Source organism: Culex pipiens, chromosome 1 (genome assembly GCF_016801865.2).
Source record: "Culex pipiens pallens isolate TS chromosome 1, TS_CPP_V2, whole genome shotgun sequence".
Lineage (NCBI taxonomy): Eukaryota > Metazoa > Arthropoda > Insecta > Diptera > Culicidae > Culex > Culex pipiens.
In genome coordinates, this window is record NC_068937.1 from 79,446,883 (window position 1) to 79,472,925 (window position 26,043).

General features: G+C 37.7%; 4 long non-coding RNA genes across 4 annotated transcripts; all 4 read right to left on the reverse strand.

Moving 5' to 3' along the window:
* Positions 1-65: 65 nt before the first annotated feature.
* On the reverse strand, positions 66-1,859 carry LOC120430454 (uncharacterized). Its single transcript, XR_008211834.1, has 3 exons — positions 1,313-1,859; positions 296-1,234; positions 66-217 (listed from the first exon to the last, which is right to left on the reverse strand). It is a non-coding gene; the product is annotated as an uncharacterized LOC120430454 (long non-coding RNA).
* Positions 1,860-19,724: 17,865 nt separating this feature from the next.
* On the reverse strand, positions 19,725-20,297 carry LOC120430455 (uncharacterized). Its single transcript, XR_005607624.2, has 2 exons — positions 19,957-20,297; positions 19,725-19,878 (listed from the first exon to the last, which is right to left on the reverse strand). It is a non-coding gene; the product is annotated as an uncharacterized LOC120430455 (long non-coding RNA).
* Positions 20,298-21,281: 984 nt separating this feature from the next.
* On the reverse strand, positions 21,282-22,103 carry LOC120430452 (uncharacterized). The gene is made up of 2 exons (XR_005607622.2): positions 21,514-22,103; positions 21,282-21,435 (listed from the first exon to the last, which is right to left on the reverse strand). It is a non-coding gene; the product is annotated as an uncharacterized LOC120430452 (long non-coding RNA).
* A 1,207-nt stretch (positions 22,104-23,310) lies between these two features.
* LOC120430456 (uncharacterized) lies at positions 23,311-23,787 on the reverse strand. The gene is made up of 2 exons (XR_005607625.2): positions 23,543-23,787; positions 23,311-23,464 (listed from the first exon to the last, which is right to left on the reverse strand). It is a non-coding gene; the product is annotated as an uncharacterized LOC120430456 (long non-coding RNA).
* Between the last annotated feature and the right edge of the window lie 2,256 nt (positions 23,788-26,043).

The following is a 26,043-nucleotide window of genomic DNA, read 5'->3' on the forward strand; positions in this document are numbered from 1 at the left end:
ATGAGTGAGATGTGCCCATGCCCAAAAATGGTTCCCTTCGAGAAATAATAAGAACAAGACGCGTTTCCACACAGCATTATTTATTTCCAAATTATTTTCTTTTCCTGTGTTGGGCATCCTTCAGGGCAGAACATTCAAGAATTGAGAACTTTCGCGGCGCCATCCATGGCTCGGCAACGAGGCTCGAGCTCTCGCACTCCCGAGTTGATTGATGAACCTGAAAAGAACAGAAACAAATTTGTTTAAAAATTTGTTACTCAACACTTTTGTAGCAACCAGCAGCAACTATTCGTACCTGTTTCGAAGAAACAAAATGATTTCACGGCGGAGAACATTGAGGGCCGGTTCCAGTTGATTCAGTCCACTAGGAGATGGCTAACTTGTAAAATCTCAGCCAAATTAGCCTTCCGCAGGGCCAGCGGGAAGAGCAGCAAAATTACCAAAAGATATCTGTGGTAGGTTTAGTAATTATCTTGACATTATTATTTTTGTAACTTCAAACTTTAAAATGCTCGAGATTGTTCATCTACACGTCCTTAAAGTGCCCCATACTTAAAATAAATGAAATTTTGTATCATTTTCGAGAAAAACGAAAATTAGTGTAAGAGGTCACAGTGGCTCTTACGGCTTTTTGAAAACTCACCCGAGAAATTGACAAATTGTCGAACAGTCAAAATGTCAAAATGTCAAAATGTCAAATTGTCAAAATGTCAAAATGTCAAAATGTCAAAATGTCAAAATGTCAAAATGTCAAAATGTCAAAATGTCAAAATGTCAAAATGCCAAAATGTCAAAATGTCAAAATGTCAAAATGTCAAAAGAAGTGGGAAATGCTTCCATGCACGGACAGGTGAGAAATCACGCACAATCTACGAGAGGGAAACCCGCAAGAAATATTCGAGCTTTTTCAACCACTTTTACACCAACACATGTATACTTTGTTTTCTTGTATTAGTGAACTCATTCATCTTATAGTTTGTTGATGTATTAGTGCGAGTAGCTTGCTTTTGCGCCTGTATGAGTGAGATGTGCCCATGCCCAAAAATGGTTCCCTTCGAGAAATAATAAGAACAAGACGCGTTTCCACACAGCATTATTTATTTCCAAATTATTTTCTTTTCCTGTGTTGGGCATCCTTCAGGGCAGAACATTCAAGAATTGAGAACTTTCGCGGCGCCATCCATGGCTCGGCAACGAGGCTCGAGCTCTCGCACTCCCGAGTTGATTGATGAACCTGAAAAGAACAGAAACAAATTTGTTTAAAAATTTGTTACTCAACACTTTTGTAGCAACCAGCAGCAACTATTCGTACCTGTTTCGAAGAAACAAAATGATTTCACGGCGGAGAACATTGAGGGCCGGTTCCAGTTGATTCAGTCCACTAGGAAATGGCTAACTTGTAAAATCTCAGCCAAATTAGCCTTCCGCAGGGCCAGCGGGAAGAGCAGCAAGCTTTTTTCACATTTCCACCAAATTTTCTGCGTTTATTGGCAAATTAACTGATTATAAATGAAAAAGTAGCAGCAGAAACAGAGCGACTCGTTTGAAGCGTGAAAATTTCAAACACAATGAAACGTCAGTTCAAGCTGTCAACCGTCCAGCAAGACGAGCACCAAAGTTCTTCGAATATATAAGGTGTGTCTGATTTGTCACAATAAATGGGTAGTAAAGTTACCTAATATCGAAACAATTTGGCAATGCAGAAATGTAATTACATTTGAAAAATGCTGAAATAATTACGCAAATTTTTAACTACTCAGGAACACGAAAACAAATTACGATTTCTGTAATAACGTTTTCAAGTCAAACACAAATTCGTCATACCTTTTGATTCCTAAATTTTTGGTCGAGTATTACTGTTCTTTCACCATTGTATTAGATGGATAAGTATTGTAATATGATGCCTAAAGTATATTGTAATGATTTTTAATAAAATGTGACAACTTTCAAAATTACCAAAAGATATCTGTGGTAGGTTTAGTAATTATCTTGACATTATTATTTTTGTAACTTCAAACTTTAAAATGCTCGAGATTGTTCATCTACACGTCCTTAAAGTGCCCCATACTTAAAATAAATGAAATTTTGTTTCATTTTCGAGAAAAACGAAAATTAGTGTAAGAGGTCACGGTGGCTCTTAAGGCTTTTTGAAAACTTACCCGAGAAATTGACAAATTGTCGAACAGTCAAAATGTCAAAATGTCAAAATGTCAAAATGTCAAAAGAAGTGGGAAATGCTTCCATGCACGGACAGGTGAGAAATCACGCACAGTCTACGAAAGGGAAACCCGCAAGAAATATTCGAGCTTTTTCAACCACTTTTACACCAACACATGTATACTTTGTTTTCTTGTATTAGTGAACTCATTCATCTTATAGTTTGTTGATGTATTAGTGCGAGTAGCTTGCTTTTGCGCCTGTATGAGTGAGATGTGCCCATGCCCAAAAATGGTTCCCTTCGAGAAATAATAAGAACAAGACGCGTTTCCACACAAAAAAAAATCAAACCATCCACATTAACGACCCCCGGGTCTTTTGTGGTCTCTATTGCAAGTTTCTGCTCGAACCTAGGAGTCCGAAGGCTTGAATGGGGAGAGCACCCAAACCTCTTTTTACTCCAAGGAACCTTCCACCCCAGTGTTTGAGCTGACGACCTTTGGATTGCGAGTCCAACCGCCGCCAGCGATTCCACCGGAGAAGGCTTGGTTTGGTGTGTTGTTTGTGCTTATGGCATGGAGACGACTCCTACACCTGGAATGACTTAACGGCCTAACAACCAAGGCCGGGACCGACATTTTACTTCCTCATCCGATGGAAGGTTGCAGCAGATGGGAATGGAACCCAGAATCATCCGCTTACAAAGCGGACAGCGTTTCCACACAGCATTATTTATTTCCAAATTATTTTCTTTTCCTGTGTTGGGCATCCTTCAGGGCGGAACATTCAAGAATTGAGAACTTTCGCGGCGCCATCCATGGCTCGGCAACGAGGCTCGAGCTCTCGCACTCCCGAGTTGATTGATGAACCTGAAAAGAACAGAAACAAATTTGTTTAAAAATTTTTTACTCAACACTTTTGTAGCAACCAGCAGCAACTATTCGTAACTGTTTCGAAGAAACAAAATGATTTCACGGCAGAGAACATTGAGGGCATTCCAGTTGATTCAGTCCACTAGGAGATGGCTAACTTGTAAAATCTCAGCCAAATTAGCCTTCCGCAGGGCCAGCGGGAAGAGCAGCAAGCTTTTTTTCACATTTTCACCAAATTTTCTGCGTTTATTGGCAAATTAACTGATTATAAATGAAAAAGTAGCAGCAGAAACAGAGCGACTTGTTTGAAGCGTGAAAATTTCAAACACAATGAAACGTCAGTTCAAGCTGTCAACCGTCCAGCAAGACGAGCACCAAAGTTCTTCGAATATATAAGGTGTGTCTGATTTGTCACAATAAATGGGTAGTAAAGTTACCTAATATCGAAACAAATTGGCAATGCAGAAATGTAATTACATTTGAAAAATGCTGAAATAATTACGCAAATTTTTAACTACTCAGGAACACGAAAACAAATTACGATTTCTGTAATAACGTTTTCAAGTCAAACACAAATTCGTCATACCTTTTGATTCCTAAATTTTTGGTCGAGTATTACTGTTCTTTCACCATTGTATTAGATGGATAAGTATTGTAATATGATGCCTAAAGTATATTGTAATGATTTTTAATAAAATGTGACAACTTTCAAAATTACCAAAAGATATCTGTGGTAGGTTTAGTAATTATCTTGACATTATTATTTTTGTAACTTCAAACTTTAAAATGCTCGAGATTGTTCATCTACACGTCCTTAAAGTGCCCCATACTTAAAATAAATGAAATTTTGTTTCATTTTCGAGAAAAACGAAAATTAGTGTAAGAGGTCACGGTGGCTCTTACGGCTTTTTGAAAACTTACCCGAGAAATTGACAAATTGTCGAACAGTCAAAATGTCAAAATGTCAAAATGTCAAAATGTCAAAATGTCAAAATGTCAAAATGTCAAAATGTCAAAATGTCAAAATGTCAAAATGTCAAAATGTCAAAATGTCAAAATGTCAAAATGTCAAAATGTCAAAATGTCAAAATGTCAAAATGTCAAAATGTCAAAATGTCAAAATGTCAAAATGTCAAAATGTCAAAATGTCAAAATGTCAAAATGTCAAAATGTCAAAATGTCAAAATGTCAAAATGTCAAAATGTCAAAATGTCAAAATGTCAAAATGTCAAAATGTCAAAATGTCAAAATGACAAAATGTCAAAATGTCAAAATGTCAAAATGTCAAAATGTCAAAATGTCAAAATGTCAAAATGTCAAAATGTCAAATTGTCAAAATGGCAAAATGTCAAAATGTCAAAATGTCAAAATGTCAAAATGTCAAAATGGCAAAATGTCAAAATGTCAAAATGTCAAAAGAAGTGGGAAATGCTTCCATGCACGGACAGGTGAGAAATCACGCACAATCTACGAGAGGGAAACCCGCAAGAAATATTCGAGCTTTTTCAACCACTTTTACACCAACACATGTATACTTTGTTTTCTTGTATTAGTGAACTCATTCATCTTATAGTTTGTTGATGTATTAGTGCGAGTAGCTTGCTTTTGCGCCTGTATGAGTGAGATGTGCCCATGCCCAAAAATGGTTCCCTTCGAGAAATAATAAGAACAAGACGCGTTTCCACACAGCATTATTTATTTCCAAATTATTTTCTTTTCCTGTGTTGGGCATCCTTCAGGGCAGAACATTCAAGAATTGAGAACTTTCGCGGCGCCATCCATGGCTCGGCAACGAGGCTCGAGCTCTCGCACTCCCGAGTTGATTGATGAACCTGAAAAGAACAGAAACAAATTTGTTTAAAAATTTGTTACTCAACACTTTTGTAGCAACCAGCAGCAACTATTCGTACCTGTTTCGAAGAAACAAAATGATTTCACGGCGGAGAACATTGAGGGCCGGTTCCAGTTGATTCAGTCCACTAGGAAATGGCTAACTTGTAAAATCTCAGCCAAATTAGCCTTCCGCAGGGCCAGCGGGAAGAGCAGCAAGCTTTTTTCACATTTCCACCAAATTTTCTGCGTTTATTGGCAAATTAACTGATTATAAATGAAAAAGTAGCAGCAGAAACAGAGCGACTCGTTTGAAGCGTGAAAATTTCAAACACAATGAAACGTCAGTTCAAGCTGTCAACCGTCCAGCAAGACGAGCACCAAAGTTCTTCGAATATATAAGGTGTGTCTGATTTGTCACAATAAATGGGTAGTAAAGTTACCTAATATCGAAACAATTTGGCAATGCAGAAATGTAATTACATTTGAAAAATGCTGAAATAATTACGCAAATTTTTAACTACTCAGGAACACGAAAACAAATTACGATTTCTGTAATAACGTTTTCAAGTCAAACACAAATTCGTCATACCTTTTGATTCCTAAATTTTTGGTCGAGTATTACTGTTCTTTCACCATTGTATTAGATGGATAAGTATTGTAATATGATGCCTAAAGTATATTGTAATGATTTTTAATAAAATGTGACAACTTTCAAAATTACCAAAAGATATCTGTGGTAGGTTTAGTAATTATCTTGACATTATTATTTTTGTAACTTCAAACTTTAAAATGCTCGAGATTGTTCATCTACACGTCCTTAAAGTGCCCCATACTTAAAATAAATGAAATTTTGTTTCATTTTCGAGAAAAACGAAAATTAGTGTAAGAGGTCACGGTGGCTCTTAAGGCTTTTTGAAAACTTACCCGAGAAATTGACAAATTGTCGAACAGTCAAAATGTCAAAATGTCAAAATGTCAAAAGAAGTGGGAAATGCTTCCATGCACGGACAGGTGAGAAATCACGCACAGTCTACGAAAGGGAAACCCGCAAGAAATATTCGAGCTTTTTCAACCACTTTTACACCAACACATGTATACTTTGTTTTCTTGTATTAGTGAACTCATTCATCTTATAGTTTGTTGATGTTTTAGTGCGAGTAGCTTGCTTTTGCGCCTGTATGAGTGAGATGTGCCCATGCCCAAAAATGGTTCCCTTCGAGAAATAATAAGAACAAGACGCGTTTCCACACAAAAAAAAATCAAACCATCCACATTAACGACCCCCGGGTCTTTTGTGGTCTCTATTGCAAGTTTCTGCTCGAACCTAGGAGTCCGAAGGCTTGAATGGGGAGAGCACCCAAACCTCTTTTTACTCCAAGGAACCTTCCACCCCAGTGTTTGAGCTGACGACCTTTGGATTGCGAGTCCAACCGCCGCCAGCGATTCCACCGGAGAAGGCTTGGTTTGGTGTGTTGTTTGTGCTTATGGCATGGAGACGACTCCTACACCTGGAATGACTTAACGGCCTAACAACCAAGGCCGGGACCGACATTTTACTTCCTCATCCGATGGAAGGTTGCAGCAGATGGGAATGGAACCCAGAATCATCCGCTTACAAAGCGGACAGCGTTTCCACACAGCATTATTTATTTCCAAATTATTTTCTTTTCCTGTGTTGGGCATCCTTCAGGGCGGAACATTCAAGAATTGAGAACTTTCGCGGCGCCATCCATGGCTCGGCAACGAGGCTCGAGCTCTCGCACTCCCGAGTTGATTGATGAACCTGAAAAGAACAGAAACAAATTTGTTTAAAAATTTGTTACTCAACACTTTTGTAGCAACCAGCAGCAACTATTCGTAACTGTTTCGAAGAAACAAAATGATTTCACGGCAGAGAACATTGAGGGCATTCCAGTTGATTCAGTCCACTAGGAGATGGCTAACTTGTAAAATCTCAGCCAAATTAGCCTTCCGCAGGGCCAGCGGGAAGAGCAGCAAGCTTTTTTTCACATTTTCACCAAATTTTCTGCGTTTATTGGCAAATTAACTGATTATAAATGAAAAAGTAGCAGCAGAAACAGAGCGACTTGTTTGAAGCGTGAAAATTTCAAACACAATGAAACGTCAGTTCAAGCTGTCAACCGTCCAGCAAGACGAGCACCAAAGTTCTTCGAATATATAAGGTGTGTCTGATTTGTCACAATAAATGGGTAGTAAAGTTACCTAATATCGAAACAAATTGGCAATGCAGAAATGTAATTACATTTGAAAAATGCTGAAATAATTACGCAAATTTTTAACTACTCAGGAACACGAAAACAAATTACGATTTCTGTAATAACGTTTTCAAGTCAAACACAAATTCGTCATACCTTTTGATTCCTAAATTTTTGGTCGAGTATTACTGTTCTTTCACCATTGTATTAGATGGATAAGTATTGTAATATGATGCCTAAAGTATATTGTAATGATTTTTAATAAAATGTGACAACTTTCAAAATTACCAAAAGATATCTGTGGTAGGTTTAGTAATTATCTTGACATTATTATTTTTGTAACTTCAAACTTTAAAATGCTCGAGATTGTTCATCTACACGTCCTTAAAGTGCCCCATACTTAAAATAAATGAAATTTTGTTTCATTTTCGAGAAAAACGAAAATTAGTGTAAGAGGTCACGGTGGCTCTTACGGCTTTTTGAAAACTTACCCGAGAAATTGACAAATTGTCGAACAGTCAAAATGTCAAAATGTCAAAATGTCAAAATGTCAAAATGTCAAAATGTCAAAATGTCAAAATGTCAAAATGTCAAAATGTCAAAATGTCAAAATGTCAAAATGTCAAAATGTCAAAATGTCAAAATGTCAAAATGTCAAAATGTCAAAATGTCAAAATGTCAAAATGTCAAAATGTCAAAATGTCAAAATGTCAAAATGTCACAATGTCAAAATGTCAAAATGTCAAAATGTCAAAATGTCAAAATGTCAAAATGTCAAAATGTCAAAATGTCAAAATGTCAAAATGTCAAAATGTCAAAATGTCAAAATGTCAAAATGACAAAATGTCAAAATGTCAAAATGTCAAAATGTCAAAATGTCAAAATGTCAAAATGTCAAAATGTCAAATTGTCAAAATGGCAAAATGTCAAAATGTCAAAATGTCAAAATGTCAAAATGGCAAAATGTCAAAATGTCAAAATGTCAAAAGAAGTGGGAAATGCTTCCATGCACGGACAGGTGAGAAATCACGCACAATCTACGAGAGGGAAACCCGCAAGAAATATTCGAGCTTTTTCAACCACTTTTACACCAACACATGTATACTTTGTTTTCTTGTATTAGTGAACTCATTCATCTTATAGTTTGTTGATGTATTAGTGCGAGTAGCTTGCTTTTGCGCATGTATGAGTGAGATGTGCCCATGCCCAAAAATGGTTCCCTTCGAGAAATAATAAGAACAAGACGCGTTTCCACACAGCATTATTTATTTCCAAATTATTTTCTTTTCCTGTGTTGGGCATCCTTCAGGGCAGAACATTCAAGAATTGAGAACTTTCGCGGCGCCATCCATGGCTCGGCAACGAGGCTCGAGCTCTCGCACTCCCGAGTTGATTGATGAACCTGAAAAGAACAGAAACAAATTTGTTTAAAAATTTGTTACTCAACACTTTTGTAGCAACCAGCAGCAACTATTCGTACCTGTTTCGAAGAAACAAAATGATTTCACGGCGGAGAACATTGAGGGCCGGTTCCAGTTGATTCAGTCCACTAGGAAATGGCTAACTTGTAAAATCTCAGCCAAATTAGCCTTCCGCAGGGCCAGCGGGAAGAGCAGCAAGGTTTTTTTCACATTTTCACCAAATTTTCTGCGTTTATTGGCAAATTAACTGATTATAAATGAAAAAGTAGCAGCAGAAACAGAGCGACTTGTTTGAAGCGTGAAAATTTCAAACACAATGAAACGTCAGTTCAAGCTGTCAACCGTCCAGCAAGACGAGCACCAAAGTTCTTCGAATATATAAGGTGTGTCTGATTTGTCACAATAAATGGGTAGTAAAGTTACCTAATATCGAAACAATTTGGCAATGCAGAAATGTAATTACATTTGAAAAATGCTGAAATAATTACGCAAATTTTTAACTACTCAGGAACACGAAAACAAATTACGATTTCTGTAATAACGTTTTCAAGTCAAACACAAATTCGTCATACCTTTTGATTCCTAAATTTTTGGTCGAGTATTACTGTTCTTTTAGCATTGTATTAGATGGATAAGTATTGTAATATGATGCCTAAAGTATATTGTAATGATTTTTAATAAAATGTGACAACTTTCAAAATTACCAAAAGATATCTGTGGTAGGTTTAGTAATTATCTTGACATTATTATTTTTGTAACTTCAAACTTTAAAATGCTCGAGATTGTTCATCTACACGTCCTTAAAGTGCCCCATACTTAAAATAAATAAAATTTTGTTTCATTTTCGAGAAAAACGAAAATTAGTGTAAGAGGTCACGGTGGCTCTTACGGCTTTTTGAAAACTTACCCGAGAAATTGACAAATTGTCGAACAGTCAAAATGTCAAAATGTCAAAATGTCAAAATGTCAAAATGTCAAAATGTCAAAATGTCAAAATGTCAAAATGTCAAAATGTCAAAATGTCAAAATGTCAAAATGTCAAAATGTCAAAATGTCAAAATGTCAAAAGAAGTGGGAAATGCTTCCATGCACGGACAGGTGAGAAATCACGCACAATCTACGAGAGGGAAACCCGCAAGAAATATTCGAGCTTTTTCAACCACTTTTACACCAACACATGTATACTTTGTTTTCTTGTATTAGTGAACTCATTCATCTTATAGTTTGTTGATGTATTAGTGCGAGTAGCTTGCTTTTGCGCCTGTATGAGTGAGATGTGCCCATGCCCAAAAATGGTTCCCTTCGAGAAATAATAAGAACAAGACGCGTTTCCACACAGCATTATTTATTTCCAAATTATTTTCTTTTCCTGTGTTGGGCATCCTTCAGGGCAGAACATTCAAGAATTGAGAACTTTCGCGGCGCCATCCATGGCTCGGCAACGAGGCTCGAGCTCTCGCACTCCCGAGTTGATTGATGAACCTGAAAAGAACAGAAACAAATTTGTTTAAAAATTTGTTACTCAACACTTTTGTAGCAACCAGCAGCAACTATTCGTACCTGTTTCGAAGAAACAAAATGATTTCACGGCGGAGAACATTGAGGGCCGGTTCCAGTTGATTCAGTCCACTAGGAAATGGCTAACTTGTAAAATCTCAGCCAAATTAGCCTTCCGCAGGGCCAGCGGGAAGAGCAGCAAGCTTTTTTCACATTTCCACCAAATTTTCTGCGTTTATTGGCAAATTAACTGATTATAAATGAAAAAGTAGCAGCAGAAACAGAGCGACTCGTTTGAAGCGTGAAAATTTCAAACACAATGAAACGTCAGTTCAAGCTGTCAACCGTCCAGCAAGACGAGCACCAAAGTTCTTCGAATATATAAGGTGTGTCTGATTTGTCACAATAAATGGGTAGTAAAGTTACCTAATATCGAAACAATTTGGCAATGCAGAAATGTAATTACATTTGAAAAATGCTGAAATAATTACGCAAATTTTTAACTACTCAGAGCATCTCCACCGGTGCGCACATAAATGAGTGACTATTTTGTTCACCCACAGCGCTACTATTTTAGTTTAGTCACCCTTCCCACACCGGTCGTTGATAAAACGGGTTGGTAAAATAGTCACTGCCAACCCCACCGGGGGTGAGTATCAGCTTATTTTGACGTTTCGAAATAAAATTTGTTTTAATTTATTGGCATGACCAATTTGCCAAAATCTTCAAAGCCAAAAGTAATTATTTCCAAAATAAAAACTGGATTGGTAGTAACCTGGATTGGTCCGGGTTCCCCGGGGAATGTTCCGTTGGAGGGACATTGGCAGCATCGTATGAATATGGGCAATATTGGTGTCAAACATCACGATTTTCAAAATCACATATGAAAATTACGAAAACTGACATTTTAAACGTACTGGCCGGAACCCGAATGGTTCCGGATTTCCTGGGGGATGTTCCGTTGGAAGGACATTGGCCGCACCGTATCTATATGGCCAATATTGGTGTCAAACTTCTCGATTCTCAAAATCACATATGAAAATTACGAAAACTGACATTTTAAACGGACTGGCCGGAACCCGGATGGTTCCGGGTTTCCCGGGGGATGTTCCGTTGGAGAGACATTGGCGGCTCCAATGAATATGGGCAATATTGGTGTTAAATTTCACGATTTGCAATATTACATATGAAAATTATTAAAATTGACATTTCTAGTGGACCCGGATGGTTTAGGGTTCCCCGAGGGATGTTCCGTTGGAAAGACATTGGCCGCACCGTATCAATATGGCCAATATTGGTGTCAAACTTCACAATTTTCAAAATCACATGTGAAAATTACGAATACTGACATTTTAAACGGACTGGCCGGAACCCGGATGGTTCCGGGTTCCCCGGAAGATGTTCCGTTGGAGGGACATTGGCGGCTACGATGAATATGGGCAATATTGGTGTTAAATTTCACGATTTTCAAAATCACATATGGAAATCACGAAAATGGACATTGTGAGTGGACTGGCCACAATCCGAATTGGTCCGGGTTCCCTCGGGGATGTTCCGTTGAGCGGACATTGGCGGCACCGTATGAATATGGGCAATATTGGTGTCAAAATTCACGATTTTCAATATCACATATAAAAATTACGAAAATGAAAATTTTAAACGGACTGGCCACAACCCGAATCGGATGTTCCGTTGAGGGGACATTGGCGGCACCGTATAATATGGGCAATATTGGTGTCAAACTTCACGATTTTCAAAGTCACATGTGAAAATTACGAAAATGGACATTTTCAACGAACTGGCCACAACCCGGATGGTTCTGGGTTCCCCGAGGAATGTTCCGTTGGAAGGTTATTGGACGCACCGTATGAATATGGGTAATATTGGTGTCAAACTTTACAATTTTCAATATCACATGTGAAAATTACGAAAATGAACTTTTTGAGTGAACTGGCCACAACCCAGGTAGTTCCGAGTTCCCCGGAGGAAGTTATATATAATGGTGTCAAACTTCACGGTTTTCAAAATCACCTATCGAAATTACGAAAATGAACATATAAAGTTTATTCGTTGTTTCGTTGAAGGGACCTTATCGGCACAAATAAATAAATAACAAATATTGAAGTTGAAAAGATCCACAATCCAAAATTTAAATTATTTCAAAAAATAAATTCCTTCAATGTCCCTTCAACGGAACATCGTCAGGGGAATCCGGAACCATCCGGGTTGTGGCCAGTCTGTTTAAAATGTAAATTTACGGAATTTTCATATGTGATATTGAAAATCGTGAATTTTGATACCAATATTGCCCATAATCATCGGTGTCGCCAATGTCCTTCCAACGGAACATCCCCCAGGGAATCCGGAACCATCCGGGTTGTGGCCAGTTCGTTGAAAATGTCCATTTTCGTAATTTTTACATGTGATTTTGAAAATCGAGAAATTTGACACAAATATTTCCCATATTTATACGATGCCGCCAATGTCCGCTCAACGAAACATCACCGGGGGAACCCAGACCAATTCGGATTGTGGCCAGTCCACTCAAAATGTCAATTTTCGTAATTTTCACATGTGATTTTGAAAATTGTGAAGTTTGACACCAATATTGCTCATATTCATACGGTGCCGCCAATGTCCGCTCAACGGAACATCCCCGCGAGAATCCGGACCAATTCGGATCGTGGCCAGTCCACTAGAAAATTTCATTTTCGTAATTTTCATATGTGATTTTGAAAACCGTGAAATTTAACACCAATATTGCCCATATTCATACGGAGCCGCCAATGTCCCTCCAACGGAACATCCTCCAGGGAACCCGGAACCATCCGGGTTGTGGCCAGTTCGTTGAAAATGTAAATTTTCGTAATTTTCACATGTGATTTTGAAAATCGTGAAGTTTGACACCAATATTGCCCATATTCATACGGTGCCGCCAATGTCCGCTCAACGGAACATCCCCGGGGGAACCCGGACCAATTCGGATTGTGGCCAGTCCAATCACAATGTCCATTTTCGTGATTTCCATATGTGATTTTGAAAATCGTGAAATTTAACACCAATATTGCCCATATTCATAGGTACCGCCAATATCCTTTCAACGGAACATCCCCCGGGGAACCTGGGCCAATCCGGGTTGTGGCCAGTACAATGAAAATGTCCATCATCAATGTCCAGTTCCATGGAACCATAAAAAGTCAATTAAAAAAAAAAAAATCTTGATTCTTCTTTCACTTCAAGCAGATGTCAAATATTTGTGCGCGCTACTAGCGGGCGACTAAATTTGGTCACCCGCTGTTCACCCAGGGTCGAGCTGCTATTTTATGAGCGCGTTTATGAGCGACCGGTGTGGGGAAGAGTGATGGTGGAGCGCTTCCAAATCCTTACTGCGCGCGCCCGGTGGAGATGGTCTCAGGAACACGAAAACAAATTACGATTTCTGTAATAACGTTTTCAAGTCAAACACAAATTCGTCATACCTTTTGATTCCTAAATTTTTGGTCGAGTATTACTGTTCTTTCACCATTGTATTAGATGGATAAGTATTGTAATATGATGCCTAAAGTATATTGTAATGATTTTTAATAAAATGTGACAACTTTCAAAATTACCAAAAGATATCTGTGGTAGGTTTAGTAATTATCTTGACATTATTATTTTTGTAACTTCAAACTTTAAAATGCTCGAGATTGTTCATCTACACGTCCTTAAAGTGCCCCATACTTAAAATAAATGAAATTTTGTTTCATTTTCGAGAAAAACGAAAATTAGTGTAAGAGGTCACGGTGGCTCTTAAGGCTTTTTGAAAACTTACCCGAGAAATTGACAAATTGTCGAACAGTCAAAATGTCAAAATGTCAAAATGTCAAAATGTCAAAAGAAGTGGGAAATGCTTCCATGCACGGACAGGTGAGAAATCACGCACAGTCTACGAAAGGGAAACCCGCAAGAAATATTCGAGCTTTTTCAACCACTTTTACACCAACACATGTATACTTTGTTTTCTTGTATTAGTGAACTCATTCATCTTATAGTTTGTTGATGTATTAGTGCGAGTAGCTTGCTTTTGCGCCTGTATGAGTGAGATGTGCCCATGCCCAAAAATGGTTCCCTTCGAGAAATAATAAGAACAAGACGCGTTTCCACACAAAAAAAAATCAAACCATCCACATTAACGACCCCCGGGTCTTTTGTGGTCTCTATTGCAAGTTTCTGCTCGAACCTAGGAGTCCGAAGGCTTGAATGGGGAGAGCACCCAAACCTCTTTTTACTCCAAGGAACCTTCCACCCCAGTGTTTGAGCTGACGACCTTTGGATTGCGAGTCCAACCGCCGCCAGCGATTCCACCGGAGAAGGCTTGGTTTGGTGTGTTGTTTGTGCTTATGGCATGGAGACGACTCCTACACCTGGAATGACTTAACGGCCTAACAACCAAGGCCGGGACCGACATTTTACTTCCTCATCCGATGGAAGGTTGCAGCAGATGGGAATGGAACCCAGAATCATCCGCTTACAAAGCGGACAGCGTTTCCACACAGCATTATTTATTTCCAAATTATTTTCTTTTCCTGTGTTGGGCATCCTTCAGGGCGGAACATTCAAGAATTGAGAACTTTCGCGGCGCCATCCATGGCTCGGCAACGAGGCTCGAGCTCTCGCACTCCCGAGTTGATTGATGAACCTGAAAAGAACAGAAACAAATTTGTTTAAAAATTTGTTACTCAACACTTTTGTAGCAACCAGCAGCAACTATTCGTAACTGTTTCGAAGAAACAAAATGATTTCACGGCAGAGAACATTGAGGGCATTCCAGTTGATTCAGTCCACTAGGAGATGGCTAACTTGTAAAATCTCAGCCAAATTAGCCTTCCGCAGGGCCAGCGGGAAGAGCAGCAAGCTTTTTTTCACATTTTCACCAAATTTTCTGCGTTTATTGGCAAATTAACTGATTATAAATGAAAAAGTAGCAGCAGAAACAGAGCGACTTGTTTGAAGCGTGAAAATTTCAAACACAATGAAACGTCAGTTCAAGCTGTCAACCGTCCAGCAAGACGAGCACCAAAGTTCTTCGAATATATAAGGTGTGTCTGATTTGTCACAATAAATGGGTAGTAAAGTTACCTAATATCGAAACAAATTGGCAATGCAGAAATGTAATTACATTTGAAAAATGCTGAAATAATTACGCAAATTTTTAACTACTCAGGAACACGAAAACAAATTACGATTTCTGTAATAACGTTTTCAAGTCAAACACAAATTCGTCATACCTTTTGATTCCTAAATTTTTGGTCGAGTATTACTGTTCTTTCACCATTGTATTAGATGGATAAGTATTGTAATATGATGCCTAAAGTATATTGTAATGATTTTTAATAAAATGTGACAACTTTCAAAATTACCAAAAGATATCTGTGGTAGGTTTAGTAATTATCTTGACATTATTATTTTTGTAACTTCAAACTTTAAAATGCTCGAGATTGTTCATCTACACGTCCTTAAAGTGCCCCATACTTAAAATAAATGAAATTTTGTTTCATTTTCGAGAAAAACGAAAATTAGTGTAAGAGGTCACGGTGGCTCTTACGGCTTTTTGAAAACTTACCCGAGAAATTGACAAATTGTCGAACAGTCAAAATGTCAAAATGTCAAAATGTCAAAATGTCAAAATGTCAAAATGTCAAAATGTCAAAATGTCAAAATGTCAAAATGTCAAAATGTCAAAATGTCAAAATGTCAAAATGTCAAAATGTCAAAATGTCAAAAGCATAAGCATAAGCATAAGCATAGGTGCCCACCCGCAGTTGCTACTCCGTTATTGACCAGGACCTCCAGAAGTTACATCCACGAGCCGTGGAAGATGAGTGGGCGCTATCTTTCCTCGCTTCGCAACTTCTCAAAGGCCCCTATCATGCTGATCAATACCGGCGCCGGCCACGACCAGTGGTAGAGTCACGGGGAAGTGGATGGGAATGTTAGTCCGATACTTGAGTGATAGAGACCGCCCAATCGACTGCTTCTCCGACAAAGTATCACATGAGTTTTGAGGGGGTTAGTAGATGGGTATGAGGTCAGGATTCACGAGTGGCAGTGATGTGACCATGAGCATTTTGTTTATCGGTTGAAAATTTGAAATCTTAGGCAGCCGGCTGCGGAAAGATAAATAATTGATTATTTAAAAAGTGTTTTAATCGAACGCGTGCCAACCGAGCAGTAGTGCTATGGGCTGGACTTTTCAGTATATTTTTACTGTTTGTACAATTTAGATAACGCGAGCAAATTTCAAAAATAGTAAAAAAAAGACGCTTTACTCTTTATAAAATCAATAGTTTGATGAGTTAATACTAAAACTGCCAGCTGGAATAAATTATTACTATCAACGAATATAAACGAAAAGAAAACGGGTCACCACGTAACCGATTGCAATGAAATTAAAACAATAACTTAAACGAACTAAACCGGCGGCGTGCCTTCCAATCAACGATGATAAAGGAAGGACTAATGAAAAATAAAATATCAAATATTACAATCGAATCAAAAAAATCAAAAGCGCGCGCTAATGGTCTATCCTAAATGTCAGCGTGTCTTTCGATAAATGACTCTTTAGAAATGAGTGTTTCACCGTGAAAATTTAACACATTACAAACTAACGAAACGACAGCAAAATGATCAAGAATTATTAAATAATGACCCTATAACGATTATTTTCAATGAGATATGATTTGGATTTATCGACCGATTCTTTAGATTTTACGCGGTTTTCAATATTTATTGTGCTGAACAAATAAACTCATTCACACACACACACACACACACACACACACACACACACACACACACACACACACACACACACACAAGCTTGAGATGTCATCAAGGTACGAGCTCACCGGGGTCTTGAAGACTGGGGACTGCTCGCCGTTCTACATCCGCCGCCGCAGCATCGAAATCGGGTGCAACCCGACCACACCGCCCGACGACTGCAGCGCCGCACAAATCCGTTTGTCGTCGGCCTCACTGCTCCGTGTATTTAACATCCGACCTACTGACAGCTGCTCCTCTCACTTGTTGCCTCAAAGTCCCAATCTATTTCACAATATTTTTTCTGCAGGGCACGAACAAATCCACTGCACAAGTTTTAACGCTCACAACCCCCATCCTCTTTCCCCTACCCACCACGCACAAACCCAAGCTCGCCATAACACGAGCTCACCCAATGTTTGTAAAAAGTCCATGGCGTCCTCGGAAACATCGCTCAAATTAATTTAAATAAAATCTGCAGGTTATATCAAAAGTCTGCATGTGTCGATTTGACCCTTTTCAAAAACTACACTTCAAAGTTCAAATGACGTCTGTCAGAAACACTCGCGAAAAATGAAGCAGCAGCAGAATCCATCTGCACTTCACACAAATGCACTAAATGCACCAGAGTCTCGGCCCGAAACTTCAAACACGAACAAAAGCAGCGAACCGAAGACTGGCAATGACGTTTTGGAATTTTGACAGTTTGGAACGCATGAATTACCCCATTATCGGTTTCCCGCATGGGTGATGTGGAAATTGTTGCACATGGCTGAAGTTGTGAATTTTGCTACTTATTTTAATTTATGCTAAATTTCAAAATTTAAACACGAATCTACAGTGAATCGATGTGAAAACTAAAGATACACTAAAGCCACGATGATTTGATGTGCAATCTTGATCAGAATTGCGAAAAAATAGATTTAAATTGAAAAATAATAATAAAATAAATTTTGGTCTACAATTTAACGAAACATTGTCTGTTTTTTAAGACTTAATGTTATTGCACAATGGATATAGAATTTTTTACAAAGAAGTAAATTTTTCGGTTCGTCCACAAACAATCTCATGTTTGTAAACAAACGACGCCATATTGCCAATGTTGTTCGGTAGCTCATATCAGGCCATCGCCGGGGCCCTGAAATGCACACAGAAGCAACCAGCTTGTGCTGTCACCGCGGTCACCGCTCTTCCTCCCATCATGCACCACCCCTCCATCTGCTCACGACTCAGTGGCCTGAACCCTTGTCCTTGGAGAGTAAGCGACGGCCCTCGCGCTTGTGGTCATAAGACATAAAAGTGTAGGTATGTGCTCAACATGGAGCGAACTCACCGCGCACTCCTACAGCTATCAGCACTAACACACCGACAGCCTACACGCGCTGCCAGTAACTGATGACGATAATGATGATGACGACGCACACCGCAGCAGCAGCATCAAAGGCAGGCGTCACCTTCACACACCTCGTGTGCTCGCGACCAAAAGCACAAGAGAGCAAAAGCTCTTTCCGCTCACTTTTCACTTTGAAACCGTGAGCGTCAACTCAGCCACACACTATTACAACCGCAACCAAGCGCACTACGACCAATGTCATCGCTGAACCACACAGTCAAACTAAGCCACTTTTTCCTGTTAACACTAATACCACTACCGAAACGAATCAAACCACGCCACCAAAATGGTCAACCAGACCAATTTCGAATAGAATTTTCGCGAAATTATAAGGAAATTTATCAGCACTCGATCGCAACACAAATCTCCAGACGATCCTGATTCAAATGAGGCACAATTTATCAAGAATTATCCCGAAAAACCACTTCAAAAACGCTTTCCACTAGCACGCTTTGGAGAACGAACCGCTCTCGATGACAGCACAACTGAGTCTCTGAAAACTTACCCGAGAAATTGACAAATTGTCGAACAGTCAAAATGTCAAAATGTCAAAATGTCAAAATGTCAAAATGTCAAAATGTCAAAATGTCAAAATGTCAAAATGTCAAAATGTCAAAATGTCAAAATGTCAAAATGTCAAAATGTCAAAATGTCAAAATGTCAAAATGTCAAAATGTCAAAATGTCAAAATGTCAAAATGTCAAGATGTCAAAATGTCAAAATGTCAAAATGTCAAAATGTCAAAATGTCAAAATGTCAAAATGTCAAAATGTCAAAATGTCGAACAGTCAAAATGTCAAAATGTCAAAATGTCAAAATGTCAAAATGTCAAAATGTCAAAATGTCAAAATGTCAAAATGTCAAAATGTCAAAATGTCAAAATGTCAAAATGTCAAAATGTCAAAATGTCAAAATGTCAAAATGTCAAAATGTCAAAATGTCAAAATGTCAAAATGTCAAAATGTCAAAATGTCAAAATGTCAAAATGTCAAAATGTCACAATGTCAAAATGTCAAAATGTCAAAATGTCAAAATGTCAAAATGTCAAAATGTCAAAATGTCAAAATGTCAAAATGTCAAAATGTCAAAATGTCAAAATGTCAAAATGTCAAAATGTCAAAATGTCAAAATGTCAAAATGACAAAATGTCAAAATGTCAAAATGTCAAAATGTCAAAATGTCAAAATGTCAAATTGTCAAAATGGCAAAATGTCAAAATGTCAAAATGTCAAAATGTCAAAATGGCAAAATGTCAAAATGTCAAAATGTCAAAAGAAGTGGGAAATGCTTCCATGCACGGACAGGTGAGAAATCACGCACAATCTACGAGAGGGAAACCCGCAAGAAATATTCGAGCTTTTTCAACCACTTTTACACCAACACATGTATACTTTGTTTTCTTGTATTAGTGAACTCATTCATCTTATAGTTTGTTGATGTATTAGTGCGAGTAGCTTGCTTTTGCGCATGTATGAGTGAGATGTGCCCATGCCCAAAAATGGTTCCCTTCGAGAAATAATAAGAACAAGACGCGTTTCCACACAGCATTATTTATTTCCAAATTATTTTCTTTTCCTGTGTTGGGCATCCTTCAGGGCAGAACATTCAAGAATTGAGAACTTTCGCGGCGCCATCCATGGCTCGGCAACGAGGCTCGAGCTCTCGCACTCCCGAGTTGATTGATGAACCTGAAAAGAACAGAAACAAATTTGTTTAAAAATTTGTTACTCAACACTTTTGTAGCAACCAGCAGCAACTATTCGTACCTGTTTCGAAGAAACAAAATGATTTCACGGCGGAGAACATTGAGGGCCGGTTCCAGTTGATTCAGTCCACTAGGAGATGGCTAACTTGTAAAATCTCAGCCAAATTAGCCTTCCGCAGGGCCAGCGGGAAGAGCAGCAAGCTTTTTTTCACATTTTCACCAAATTTTCTGCGTTTATTGGCAAATTAACTGATTATAAATCTAGATTAAATTTTCAAAACAACCTATCCCTCATGGGTTTCCTATGCAGATAGGGCCTTTTGAAAATTTAATCGAGAAATGAAAAAGTAGCAGCAGAAACAGAGCGACTTGTTTGAAGCGTGAAAATTTCAAACACAATGAAACATCAGTTCAAGCTGTCAACCGTCCAGCAAGACGAGCACCAAAGTTCTTCGAATATATAAGGTGTGTCTGATTTGTCACAATAAATGGGTAGTAAAGTTACCTAATATCGAAACAATTTGGAAAATGCAGAAATGTAATTACATTTGAAAAATGCTGAAATAATTACGCAAATTTTTAACTACTCAGGAACACGAAAACAAATTACGATTTCTGTAATAACGTTTTCAAGTCAAACACAAATTCGTCATACCTTTTGATTCCTAAATTTTTGGTCGAGTATTACTGTTCTTTCAGCATTGTATTAGATGGATAAGTATTGTAATATGATGCCTAAAGTATATTGTAATGATTTTTAATAAAATGTGACAACTTTCAAAATTACCAAAAGATATCTGTGGTAGGTTTAGTAATTATCTTGACATTATTATTTTTGTAACTTCAAACTTTAAAATGCTCAAGATTGTTCATCTACACGTCCTTAAAGTGCCCCATACTTAAAATAAATGAAATTTTGTTTCATTTTCCAGAAAAACGAAAATTAGTGTAAGAGGTCACGGTGGCTCTTACGGCTTTTTGAAAACTTACCCGAGAAATTGACAAATTGTCGAACAGTCAAAATGTCAAAATGTCAAAATGTCAAAATGTCAAATGTCAAAATGTCAAAATGTCAAAATGTCAAAATGTCAAAATGTCAAAATGTCAAAATGTCAAAATGTCAAAAGAAGTGGGAAATGCTTCCATGCACGGACAGGTGAGGAATCACGCACAATATACGAGAGGGAAACCCGCAAGAAATATTCGAGCTTTTTCAACCACTTTTACACCAACACATGTATACTTTGTTTTCTTGTATTAGTGAACTCATTCATCTTATAGTTTGTTGATGTATTAGTGCGAGTAGCTTGCTTTTGCGCCTGTATGAGTGAGATGTGCCCATGCCCAAAAATGGTTCCCTTCGAGAAATAATAAGAACAAGACGCGTTTCCACACAGCATTATTTATTTCCAAATTATTTTCTTTTCCTGTGTTGGGCATCCTTCAGGGCAGAACATTCAAGAATTGAGAACTTTCGCGGCGCCATCCATGGCTCGGCAACGAGGCTCGAGCTCTCGCACTCCCGAGTTGATTGATGAACCTGAAAAGAACAGAAACAAATTTGTTTAAAAATTTGTTACTCAACACTTTTGTAGCAACCAGCAGCAACTATTCGTACCTGTTTCGAAGAAACAAAATGATTTCACGGCGGAGAACATTGAGGGCCGGTTCCAGTTGATTCAGTCCACTAGGAGATGGCTAACTTGTAAAATCTCAGCCAAATTAGCCTTCCGCAGGGCCAGCGGGAAGAGCAGCAAGCTTTTTTTCACATTTTCACCAAATTTTCTGCGTTTATTGGCAAATTAACTGATTATAAATGAAAAAGTAGCAGCAGAAACAGAGCGACTTGTTTGAAGCGTGTAAATTTCAAACACAATGAAACATCAGTTCAAGCTGTCAACCGTCCAGCAAGACGAGCACCAAAGTTCTTCGAATATATAAGGTGTGTCTGATTTGTCACAATAAATGGGTAGTAAAGTTACCTAATATCGAAACAATTTGGCAATGCAGAAATGTAATTACATTTGAAAAATGCTGAAATAATTACGCAAATTTTTAACTACTCAGGAACACGAAAACAAATTACGATTTCTGTAATAACGTTTTCAAGTCAAACACAAATTCGTCATACCTTTTGATTCCTAAATTTTTGGTCGAGTATTACTGTTCTTTCAGCATTGTATTAGATGGATAAGTATTGTAATATGATGCCTAAAGTATATTGTAATGATTTTTAATAAAATGTGACAACTTTCAAAATTACCAAAAGATATCTGTGGTAGGTTTAGTAATTATCTTGACATTATTATTTTTGTAACTTCAAACTTTAAAATGCTCGAGATTGTTCATCTACACGTCCTTAAAGTGCCCCATACTTAAAATAAATAAAATTTTGTTTCATTTTCGAGAAAAACGAAAATTAGTGTAAGAGGTCACGGTGGCTCTTACGGCTTTTTGAAAACTTACCCGAGAAATTGACAAATTGTCGAACAGTCAAAATGTCAAAATGTCAAAATGTCAAAATGTCAAAATGTCAAAATGTCAAAATGTCAAAATGTCAAAATGTCAAAATGTCAAAATGTCAAAATGTCAAAATGTCAAAATGTCAAAATGTCAAAATGTCAAAATGTCAAAATGTCAAAATGTCAAAATGTCAAAATGTCAAAATGTCAAAATGTCAAAATGTCAAAATGTCAAAATGTCAAAATGTCAAAATGTCAAAATGTCAAAATGTCAAAATGTCGAACAGTCAAAATGTCAAAATGTCAAAATGTCAAAATGTCAAAATGTCAAAATGTCAAAATGTCAAAATGTCAAAATGTCAAAATGTCAAAATGTCAAAATGTCAAAATGTCAAAATGTCAAAATGTCAAAATGTCAAAATGTCAAAATGTCAAAATGTCAAAATGTCAAAATGTCAAAATGTCAAAATGTCAAAATGTCAAAATGTCAAAATGTCAAAATGTCAAAATGTCAAAATGTCAAAATGTCAAAATGTCAAAATGTCAAAATGTCAAAATGTCAAAATGTCAAAATGTCAAAATGTCAAAATGTCAAAATGTCAAAATGTCAAAATGTCAAAATGTCAAAATGTCAAAATGGCAAAATGGCAAAATGTCAAAATGTCAAAATGTCAAAATGTCAAAATGTCAAAAGAAGTGGGAAATGCTTCCATGCACGGACAGGTGAGGAATCACGCACAATATACGAGAGGGAAACCCGCAAGAAATATTCGAGCTTTTTCAACCACTTTTACACCAACACATGTATACTTTGTTTTCTTGTATTAGTGAACTCATTCATCTTATAGTTTGTTGATGTATTAGTGCGAGTAGCTTGCTTTTGCGCCTGTATGAGTGAGATGTGCCCATGCCCAAAAATGGTTCCCTTCGAGAAATAATAAGAACAAGACGCGTTTCCACACAGCATTATTTATTTCCAAATTATTTTCTTTTCCTGTGTTGGGCATCCTTCAGGGCAGAACATTCAAGAATTGAGAACTTTCGCGGCGCCATCCATGGCTCGGCAACGAGGCTCGAGCTCTCGCACTCCCGAGTTGATTGATGAACCTGAAAAGAACAGAAACAAATTTGTTTAAAAATTTGTTACTCAACACTTTTGTAGCAACCAGCAGCAACTATTCGTACCTGTTTCGAAGAAACAAAATGATTTCACGGCGGAGAACATTGAGGGCCGGTTCCAGTTGATTCAGTCCACTAGGAGATGGCTAACTTGTAAAATCTCAGCCAAATTAGCCTTCCGCAGGGCCAGCGGGAAGAGCAGCAAGCTTTTTTTTCACATTTTCACCAAATTTTCTGCGTTTATTGGCAAATTAACTGATTATAAATGAAAAAGTAGCAGCAGAAACAGAGCGACTTGTTTGAAGCGTGAAAATTTCAAACACAATGAAACATCAGTTCAAGCTGTCAACCGTCCAGCAAGACGAGCACCAAAGTTCTTCGAATATATAAGGTGTGTCTGATTTGTCACAATAAATGGGTAGTAAAGTTACCTAATATCGAAACAATTTGGCAATGCAGAAATGTAATTACATTTGAAAAATGCTGAAATAATTACGCAAATTTTTAACTACTCAGGAACACGAAAACAAATTACGATTTCTGTAATAACGTTTTCAAGTCAAACACAAATTCGTCATACCTTTTGATTCCTAAATTTTTGGTCGAGTATTACTGTTCTTTCAGCATTGTATTAGATGGATAAGTATTGTAATATGATGCCTAAAGTATATTGTAATGATTTTTAATAAAATGTGACAACTTTCAAAATTACCAAAAGATATCTGTGGTAGGTTTAGTAATTATCTTGACATTATTATTTTTGTAACTTCAAACTTTAAAATGCTCGAGATTGTTCATCTACACTAGAGAGCCTGGAGCTTATTAGAGAACGGACATCTCAAACCAAAAGTACCAATCGAAGCACGAGAACTGTCAAACGGAGGTACCAACCGAGCAAAATCCTTTGTCTTATGCTCGATTGGTACCTCCGTTTGACAGTTCTCGTGCTTCGATTGGTACTTTTGGTTTGAGATGTCCGTTCTCTAATAAGCTCCAGGCTCTCTAATCTACACGTCCTTAAAGTGCCCCATACTTAAAATAAATAAAATTTTGTTTCATTTTCGAGAAAAACGAAAATTAGTGTAAGAGGTCACGGTGGCTCTTACAGCTTTTTGAAAACTTACCCGAGAAATTGACAAATTGTCGAACAGTCAAAATGTCAAAATGTCAAAATGTCAAAATGTCAAAATGTCAAAATGTCAAAATGTCAAAATGTCAAAATGTCAAAATGTCAAAATGTCAAAATGTCAAAATGTCAAAATGTCAAAATGTCAAAATGTCAAAATGTCAAAATGTCAAAATGTCAAAATGTCAAAATGTCAAAATGTCAAAATGTCAAAATGTCAAAATGTCAAAATGTCGAACAGCCAAAATGTCAAAATGTCAAAATGTCAAAATGTCAAAATGTCAAAATGTCAAAATGTCAAAATGTCAAAATGTCAAAATGTCAAAATGTCAAAATGTCAAAATGTCAAAATGTCAAAATGTCAAAATGTCAAAATGTCAAAATGTCAAAATGTCAAAATGTCAAAATGTCAAAATGTCAAAATGTCAAAATGTCAAAATGTCAAAATGTCAAAATGTCAAAATGTCAAAATGTCAAAATGTCAAAATGTCAAAATGTCAAAATGTCAAAATGTCAAAATGTCAAAATGTCAAAATGTCAAAATGTCAAAATGTCAAAATGTCAAAATGTCAAAATGGCAAAATGGCAAAATGTCAAAATGTCAAAATGTCAAAATGTCAAAATGTCAAAATGTCAAAATGTCAAAATGTCAAAATGTCAAAATGGCAAAATGTCAAAATGTCAAAATGGCAAAATGTCAAAAGAAGTGGGAAATGCTTCCATGCACGGACAGGTGAGGAATCACGCACAATCTACGAGAGCGAGGGGAATGTCACTCCGCGATAACACACTAAAACGCACGAAAACGAGCTCGAAAAGCATCAACGCTACTCATCGTACCGAGTTTTCACATAACGCCACCAGAAAGTAAGTTATCGCAAGTTAACGCGCGTTAAAGCGAGTTAAAGCGGTCAGCGTCTGCTCGATTTTCGAACCAAACCAAATCGATTTTGCAACCCTGCCCTCATTTTCGAGGAGTTTTTTTTCGGGTTTGGCAACCCGTTCTTTGTTTTGATTATTTTCCTGCAGTTTTCGTAAATAAACAGCAATCTGTGAGTTTCATTTTTTTTTTGCCCGCTCGGTGGCGAAACCGCTGCAGGTTTTCCGCCCCGCTGGTGGTTTCTCGGGCAGGTGGAATCGTCCCGAATCCGAGGTACGAGGAGATGTTTGAACCGATGGCAGGTCCGGAGAATCCGGGTTTGACGGAGCAGATGCGGGAGCCGAAGAATATTCTTCAGGGTTTGTGGAGGCGGAACATATTAGTGACTTTCAATTTGAGAACCAGCGAAACGCGGTCCACAGTTACTATGGGACGCGTTTGATCCGTTGGTGGAGGAAGGACCTAGTGGAGGTGGTGGGGCACTTGCAGGCCGCGTACGACACGAACGGGAAGACGGTGTTTTAATCTTCTATAGCGAATCGGGCGGGGGATAAGAGAAAA